The sequence below is a fragment of the Poeciliopsis prolifica genome, unplaced genomic scaffold (genome assembly GCF_027474105.1).
Source record: "Poeciliopsis prolifica strain line A6 unplaced genomic scaffold, Auburn_PproV2 SCAFFOLD013, whole genome shotgun sequence".
NCBI lineage: Eukaryota > Metazoa > Chordata > Actinopteri > Cyprinodontiformes > Poeciliidae > Poeciliopsis > Poeciliopsis prolifica.
Window position 1 is genome coordinate 6449245 of NW_026562388.1, and position 9557 is coordinate 6458801.

The 9557-nt window shown below is 39.3% G+C and overlaps 1 protein-coding gene across 1 annotated transcript in view; it reads right to left on the minus strand.

The window, feature by feature from the left end:
- The window catches only part of LOC129365386 (leucine-rich repeat and fibronectin type-III domain-containing protein 2), a 120501-nt gene extending 112349 nt beyond the window's left edge, over nucleotides 1–8152 (minus strand). Inside the window, exon 1 of the mRNA XM_055038558.1 lies at nucleotides 7377–8152. The gene's annotated coding sequence lies outside the window, so the exon portion shown is untranslated. The remainder of the gene's footprint in view (nucleotides 1–7376) is intronic.
- Nucleotides 8153–9557: the final 1405 nt, after the last annotated feature.

A 9557-nucleotide genomic window follows, 5' to 3' on the forward strand; every position in this document is an offset into this window, starting at 1 on the left:
TTACTGCAAGGCAGAGAGGTGGAAGCAGACAGCAGTGGATTAATCTAAATGACATCAAAGTGTCCTCTGGTGAAGACCCCACAGGAAGCAAACAAATCAAGCAGGATCTACTCCAACAGCGTGTAGTGTGTGCAGCAAGTATACAGCATTAAGATTAAGAAAACCTTGATACGAGTGGAGACCAGCTACCGATCTGCTTTAAATTAAATAGTTGCTGAAGGCAAATGACAAGGCAACTACTTGTTCAACTCTGGGCTTAGACCACGACATCAAAAGAGTGCTGAGTCTTGTTATTGTTTTCCATTATCACCTTCTACAATGAGGCTGTTCAAGATGACAGTGGCTTCTCACTCGTACTTTGGATAATTATACTTATGAGAGGTATTGCCTGGCCCCCTTGTGCTCATAAGAATGACGGCTGAGAAGGCTGTAATGATGTGTATTTTATCTCAGCATATATTTTCTAGGAGAAACCTTACGAGCACACTTTATTAAATTCATGCCTATTGGTGTGTTTCACTTGCCTACAAAGTGGTAATTCTTGCTTTCTGAGGAAGGTGTGTCCCTCCTGGCTGACTGTAAACCAGTTGCAAGTTAGGAAATCACTAGGATTTACTCCTTGTTGTGCTCAATGACAAGGCTAATGTTAGCTCTATAAGCTGGAAACAATCTACTGTTGCATTCAAACACCATAAAGTCCCTTTCGAATGTATTAATTAGCTTTGAACCGAGTACATATTTTACAACCACAAAGTTCATTCTGTTGTATTTAGATTTTCTGTGATATACCAATAAAAGGAAACATGTTATATACCAAAATAATAACAATAAAGTTAAATAAAAAGGACACATGTCTGTCAGTGTTTTTAGAAAATAAAAAAGTAAATATGTTATGTGGATCTAGTCCTGTTTAGCCTTATTAACATCCAGACCAACTGATTGGCTTCAAAAGTCATGTATTTAACAAGCAGACTTTACCTGTTTCTAATTTAAACTCTGTATAAATCCAGTGGTTCTGTAAAAGTCTCAGAGGACTAACCAGACAGAACATGGGATAAAGTTGTGAAGAAATTTAAAGCAGGGTTGGATTATTCTTCTTGGAAATTCCAGAGGGAATTTGATGAGATGGAATAAATCAATTTCTAAAATCTTTGTTTGGGCTTAAGAACTGTGGCCCTGAAAAATCCTTCATTGTTGAAGACTTTAAAGTCTTAGAGTATCTGCAAGAAATTAGAAGGAATTTTAAGGAATATTTATTCCTGAAGGCTGGACTTGAAATGACTAAATATTATATGAATAATAATTGAGCTATATTTTACTGGGTTCTCCTGTGTCAGTACTTTGTACAATCGTACAAAGTACTTCGTACTATAATTACAGCAGAAAAGTATGTCTCTACCAGATGTGTATGACTACAGTCTGAATCTTTTTCTCCTTTCTTCTTTACAAACTAGCACAAAATCAATGTCAGATTTGATGTGCAGCATCTGAGAATTATCACTTTTCAAGACTTACACAGATTCTCAATTAGATATAAATTTACCAAATGCTTTAATCTAATCCGTTCCATAATAGCTGTGGCTGTATGTTCTATCAAGTAGGAAGGTTTCTGTCAGTGTTTTGCAGGTCTTCTTCATCGATTGGCCGTCATTTAGCTCCATCCACCTTCTGATCAACTCTTTCCATTTTCCCTGTCCCACTCTTTCATAAAGATAAGATTTTTCAAGTGTACATTAAAGTAGTTACCCTGTCGTCTGATCCTCCCACCTGATCTATCCAGAATTATCATATGCTGCTCGATTGCCTCTGCCTTTAAAGCTGTCTGTGTCCAGTTTGTCCTCTAATGTGGATGGCCACGTCTTGGTGTATTTGCATTCGTGTTGGATTATTTCTGTCTAGACCAATGTTTTCTAAAAACAAACAAACAAACAAAAAAAAAAAAACTCTGAGGGCTTCAAAAGACACCAGCATTCACACAAAGATGGAGCAGCTAAGTGGACTCTATTTAAGCAATGCTTTTCAGTTTTCTTTTATTTATATAAAGATTTTCTTAATACACTTTAAATAACAACTAAACAAAAATGTTGCATTTAGTGTCTTAAAATACCGCAGTTTTACTGGAAAATAAATTCCAAGTAAAGAAAAAAGAGACAGATGCGTGGAGAAAAGGAGCAGCTTTAGCAGAACGGTTTCTGTCAAAAACAGTTTTAGCTAATCACCCCTCACTGGCTTCTACGTTGGCAGACGTTTCTGCCACCTTTCTCCTCCAAGGCTGTGATCCATGAAGCCTGTGAGTTGTAAATTATTGTAACAGGCAGCGGTACATTACACCTTGAGTTTGCTGACAGGAAGCCAACCCTCAGTCAACGAGGAAATGGTTGAACACTCAGAGGACGACAGTCCTCACAAACTTTAAAGTGGCACAAAATAGGGTATGCTTTAAATGTGAACATAGGGAACATAATGTCAGGTTTTCCACAGTCTATATTTGTGCTTGGACCTTCAATCTAAGCAGCTTGCAGGCTTTTAAAATCTAAAAGTCGGTTGAAATCCAGCTGGAGTGGGCTGCAACTGCTGACTTAGATAAATGATCCTGCCATTACCTGATGGGCACCACTGTGCTCAAAAGTGCAGCGGCAACAACAGCAAAGCAGTCATGTGGGAGGAGAGAAAGAGGTCACAGCAGAGCGGGCTCTGCCGAAGTTGGAAATTAAACAGAATAAAGCATATGAAACCCAAAAGGTGAATTTGGTCCTCTGTAACCTGACCATGTGGTGTTGTTTTCCCTCCTAATGTATTTAAAGTGCTTAGCTGTGATGGTAGCAAGTGTTTGAGACCCAGACACGCTGGTTCCAGCAGAAAACGACTAAACGCTCTCGTGTTTCACATCCGCTGCCGTCTGTCCCCACAATTGTGCTGCTGGTCAGTGAGCTGTGGCAAAGTGACGATCCAACTTCTGCTTCACAAAAGGGAGGAAGCTCCCGGAGGTCTTCTCCAAAGCGCCATGACGTCTCGACCCTCCAAAACCCAGAGCTCGCTTTGATTCACAAATGCTTCCTGCTGCGATGGTTAGAGCAGGAAGCAGATCAAAGCACAGCTGGATCAGCAGCAAGGCCACCTGAATGACATGCAGGCAGGTGGACGCAAACAAAATATTAAGCTAATACATGAAACGTATCTGCACTTTATCATCTGTTTGCTGAGACAGGAAACACAAGTTTATCTCAGTACCTGCCATGTTTTTCCACCTACTTCAGGTGAACATCAGTAGAACATTGTTACTGAGCATTATAAAGAAGGTTTGACTTGTTGAAAACATTTAGTTTTCTGTGCTCCTGAATGGTAACGTGAACAGTGACATCAGAAGAGCTATTTTGAAGCAATCATTAAATAGTTACCAGCAGCTTGAGTCACCCTTTAGCAGACTGCGAGATGCTACAAGAAGTCTCAGAAAACCTTAAAATCTCATCACAGCATGATATTTTATAAACACAATGCAACCTTATGCACTTCTATTCTAGTTATTATATTTTAGTAGTCAAAATATTCTTCTACTTATGAAGTCTTGCATTTTCTGATTAGATTGTTGCTGCTTGAATACTTGATCACTTCTTTTGTTTTACTTTTTCATACAGTTCACTATATAATGGAGTAAATGGAATCTCATTGATTTTGATTAGTCACAGGATGATAGTCACTTTTGTGAACTATATTACTTTAACATCGTACTCAAATGATGTAAAGCAAATTAATAGCAAGTTATAATTTCCAGTTATTGCTGTGGAAATTACATTTGCTTTACCTTTTCGCTCAGTCTCACCATTCTAACACCACTGGCATGTGACTGAAACCACGTGAAAGCAGAGCTATAGATGACTCTGAAAAGACTTCAGGGTTGCTTCTTTCAATTTCTGCTAGTAGGAAGCTACAGATCCCACACTTGAGTCTTTGGAGGCAGCTGGTGAAACAAAAAATAAGTACATGAAAAAAGGAGCAGTCTTTCTTCATGCTGAAAACTACTAGTTTTCAGCACCGAGAGGAGGTTTTTGAAATCATCCTTTTCAAAACCTCCACACTTGACATCCCTTTGTCTTTCTTGGGTTTCTGAATAGGTGAGTAAGTATTTCTCAAAATAAGGATTTTCTTGAAGAAATAAAATGCTTGAACTGTTGGGTCAAACTGCTCATATGATCGCACCTGGATTACTTTAACAAAAAATATCAAAATCTACTGCAGTTTTCCACGACTTCTAATTTTAGTCACAAAAGCCAAATAGCATGGCTGAATTATTAAAAATAAAAAAAGAAAATTAGTCACTGACAAATGTATTCTGATTACCAAGACCAAAATGTTAATTAAAAAATGTTTATAAATGTTTAGCCAATAAAAATGTTCATTTTGGCTTGGTTTTTCACAAAGAAAAAGACCATAATGAAATGTATAAAAATTAGTGGTTGTAATGTGAAAAAATGTGAAAACAATCCCATTGTACCGGTACCTTTGCAAGGCACTGTGAATATTCAAGTCTTGGATGGTTGTCAAATTTGTATCATAGCAGTTTAAAAGAGGTGTAGGAAAAAAAGAATTCATGTGAGGTTTCCACCCTGGCAGCTGATGCTGAACATATGCTGCAGCAAGGCCACAGTTGCAGGGCACAAACACAAACAAAAGACCAACTCGGTGACAACCGCAGCAATAATTCAACAGGAAAATGTGTCCCTGTAATTCATGGCAATTTGAGGTGAGGGACCATGATGAAAATGCTCTGCAGCTGCGCTCTATTCCCAGATTAACTTTACTGTAAATCCATCATTGCTCTTGGATCAAATGTATTTGACTGGTTGCATGTTAGAGCTTCACAACCTTTCATTTTGGATTTATTTGTCTGTTTTCAATCCTTTTCAAACAATTATGCCACTGAAGGTGAGTAAAGATTTGCATTTCTCTTTGCTTCAATGCAAAATCCCTAATTATTCCCTGTTTTGTTTCTGAACTTCATTTTTCTCCTTCAGGCCAAGAACTGAACCCAAATTGATCTCCTTCAAAGTTTAGTGGAACAGCCTCCGCTACACCTCCCTGCTACTTGTCGCTGTGTATTTTCCATTGCAAAACAACAACTTTCCAACATTCATCGGGAGCCTTCTGTGCATGCCAAGCTGCTCCCCGAGGTAAAACTGCCCTACTTCTCCCAGTGTCCTCTCCATCCATCTGCCGTACCCGTGGATTGCGTTCGCCTGCAATCGCAGGTTACCTCATCTGTCAAAGCGGCCCTATCAATTTCAGCCAGCAGCCTCAACAGAAGGAATTAACCCTCCAGCGTCATCCTGGCGTCTAGCACTGAGAGACAAACGCCACTGATACCGCCATATCAGATGAGGAGAGCTGACACTAATGTTGTGACTGTTTGTGGTGAGCAGCGTGAATAACAATGAATGCAGAGTAAGAATTAATTAATGTCTCGCTCGTGTGACTCCCTGGCAAGAACAACATGATTATCTACTTTAAGGGGCACAATAAGCTGTATTCAGTTAACTGAAACAGAAACATTTGAATTTAACACAAATTGGTCGTTTTTGTTGCCAATCATGAAGATATAACAAAACCAAATTAAATTCACTTAAACACGTTTAGTTACATTTACTGGCTGATAGTATTGATGTCAAAATAGAAAACATACAAATGCAATGTGACTGAGGCCCCTGGTTGGAGGTCAATCTCATGCTGCTTCAAGCTTTAAAATCTAGATTTTGTGTGCCACTGATGTATCAGCAAGCTGTACGCTGAATATAAACAACTTCAATGGAGATGATGGATAGCTGAAGCCTTCCTGTCTGGAAAACTGTCATGTCACATAACATGAGTAATCTAGTTTGAGAACTTGGTCTTAACAAAACAAAAATAAATGTCAGGAGACCAAAGTAAAGGTAGCTTCACAGGAACTTCTTGTTTCCTGGGGGAATTCCTTTCATGTTTAGCAAATAATACTAATGAAAACCTTTAGGGGATATAGCAAATATTGCTTGTCACCTAAAGAGGCAGGGAAAAAAAAGCTGATTGAATAAATTTGAAAGCTTCAAAACACTCAATCGGGGCCCAACATTATTGCTGAAAAAGAACTAGAAAGTGGAAGTTCAATTCAAATATTCAGTGGCAAATTATTTATTTTTTTCCAGTGACATATTAAATGGCAAAGAGGGTGAGTGAGCTTAAAAAGTACATGCTATAGAGGTGAATATTAATCAAGAAAGATTAATGTCTTGGACTGACACTGAACTAAAACAACGGGACCTGTTTCTCCTCTATTCTCTTTGCTCTCTTTTGCTTCTGCAAATGAACATGAGACTGAATATATAAGTATGTATTGTATATAAACATATAGTTATACAAAGAGAGAATGAGAGAGAACGCATCTGCCACTGAGTCATTGTGTTTTCATGTGTACAGTGACTTTGCTTGAAAAAAACAGCTTATCCTAAAAATATGTTGGCAGTTTAGAAAAGAGGTAAAAACTAAATAAATAAATAAATAAATAAATAAATAAATAAATAAATAAATAAATAAATAAATAAAAGCCCCCACTGTGGGAGTGGAAACGCTGCGTCCTGCGGCAGTTGGACTTGTGTGCGCTGTCCACGGTGCTGAACCGCACGCACAGTCCGACCGGCTGGTCTCCACCTCCGGACACCGATTTCTCACTGCGACTCCGCGACTGCCGTGTAATCCACAAGAGGGTGGTGAATACAGAAGGTGGTGGAGTTGGTGCCTCATGGCGGCCATAGAGCCCACTAACCTCAGACATACACACAAGCATGCAAATAGCTGCGTTTGCTTGCACATGCACGAGCCAATATTTTCCTTAGGATGTCAAGGGAATTTCTCAATAACCCTCCTCCCCTCTCTCTCTCTCTCTCACACACACACACACGCACACCCCCCCCCCCCCCCACACACACACACACACACGCACACACAGCAGTCCATTTGTACAACTTAGAGAGAGTTTATTACGAAGCTTTGTGAATTACAAGGGGATATTTTGGAAGAAAAAAGACAATCTCGCAAACAGACTTAATCGACGCTACTCTCCTGCGTGCACACAATCACAAACGTGCCTTCGGATGTACATTTTTAACTCAATTAAATGTCCAACTGAGAACTCCAGCTGCTCTTCGCTGACCAGGTTACTTTCTGTGAGAAGCGGTAATTGTCCGAAGACTGAGCCACCCTTCATCCAATAAACACCCCACCTTGCCTTTATGTAAGCTGCCGCAAAAATGTAAACTGACTCTTCATGATCGCCGTGCATGCAGCAGATGAAGAATAAACATGAAACAGAACAGATCTAATCTCTTGGGGCTTTTGATGTTATGTCTTACCTGCACCGGCGGATAATGATCCATTATTTGACAATCGGAGAACTCCTTTTTTTTTCTTTCCCCTTCCCAAGGTTTGAGCCTTACAGCCGCTCCCTTTCCATTCCTCCACTAATTCCAGAAGAACCGCAAAACCAGGCGCCCGCCGACCGCATATCGCTCCTTCTCTCGCTCGAGACGAGTTTTTTTCCCTCCCCGCACCAGCAGATGCTGCGTTAAATCTGCGCTTTTTTAGCCGGAAGCCAAGCTGCGACATGGAGCTTCACAGCATTCTTTTTGTAGTAAAAATAACCAGCTCGCTGCAGTTGTCTGTGCATTTCCTCGCCGGCAAAAGTCGCTACATTCGCACAAACAGGTCTCTCCCCCCCTGTCTGCTCTTCGCTTATCGAATCCTCGTCCTCGGAACGGTTGCAATATCCAAAGTAGTTATCCGAACAGAAAGCAGGAATTCTTTCAAAAGGAGACAAAAAAAAAAATCCAAAACAACAAAGTTTATCTTTAATATTTCAGAGGTGACTTGCTCGTCCGGAGAGCGCGTAGATGGAGTATTTAGAGTCTCCTTGGTGGAAAGGCTGCAATAGAAAAGCGAAAAACCCTAGATGGCACAAACACCATGAAGCATCCCGGAGCCCAAAGAGAGGAGAACCAGCAGGGGCGTAAAAGGAGCAGGTCAGCCAGGAGCTCAGCTCCAGTGCACCCACACTATCGTAGGGAAACCAAAAAAACAAAACAAAACAAAAAAAACAAAGTGGGGCGTTGATTGTGCTTAATGAGCTACTTTGGCAACGTCCACAGGGAACAGAACCGTCTGCAGCGGATTAAGGACCTACCTGGGATTACCTTGTGTTTAGCGCCTGTTTAGCCTATCAGAGCTGTTGGCAAGCACGGACTTGTAGTATATGTGTCAGTACGGGCAAATGGGTTTGCGCTGTGTCAGTCCTGTGGTCTATCTGGAAGGCGCAGTTTATGAAATAACCACATACCACAATGACCAAAGGCATTCATGTCCCGTGAGTCATTTCGCTCTTTGTCACACAACAACCACACATTTCAACCAAATTAATATCATTTTAGGGCGACAGAATGTAAAACATGCCTGCAAAGTGAGAGAGAAATAATTCTTTGTTTTTTGGGAGGGTTTTTACAAATAAAAATTTGACTTACATTTTAGATTTTTTTTTCAGGCCCCTGATTTTATAAATTACAGAACTATTGCTCTACATATTCTGAGTTTTGCACTTCAAAAGGAAACAGCTTATGCTCAGACTGATTGGATGGAGATAACGTCTGTTATTAAATCTTACACTAATTTTTATTTGTAATAATAATTAAATACAATAAAGATAACTCATTACAAATGCACGCTACAGTTTTGCTCTTTTATTTGTTTGTTGTGTGCTTGTTTGTTTTTTGTCCTGTTCTGTCCAGTTGTGGTCTACTTTGTGTTTCTCTTCTACATAAATCCTAAGAAATTGCATTATTGTTTGAGGTTATAGTGCAATAAAATCTGACATAGCTTTTGGGTGTGAATACTTTTTTGAGGCTTTACAATATCAGAAACAAACCATGGGAAGTCAAAAGGACACACACACAAACCTTAAGCTAGAACAAAAACTGAACAAATTTAATAATGCATTTAATACTATTAGCTTAGGATCACATTATGTACACATTTCATGCTGCAGCTGTTCATTAGACTTTAATTTAACCCAATTGATCTGTCCAAGAGGACCAAAACCTCACGGTGTACGTTCATATATCATCAAAACCTGGATAGACACAAACCAGAACTGGTTCATTAGGTCCAGTTTTCCTGCAGCTGTCAGCTTTAAAATGATAGTTGTCTTTGGTGAGATGATCTCCATAGCTTTGAAAAGTGAACTATAAAACCTTTAGTGTTACAGTAAATTAAAGTAAGTTTTATTTTAATTCTCACGATGATTTTAATTTCAAATGAGCTTAGATGAATGATAACGATACAACATGCAGGATCATTATTTATTTAATAAGTCCACATAAATTCCTGCTGTAATATTTAGAAAAGAGCTATATGCTGGCAATGAAATCAACTAATTTATTGATTATCACCTGCAGTGTGACCACCTCTATAATAGGTGTTTGTCAATATAGACAAATGTTTTATGCTAACTGTAAAGCACAGTGGAGAAAGAATGATGACTTGGG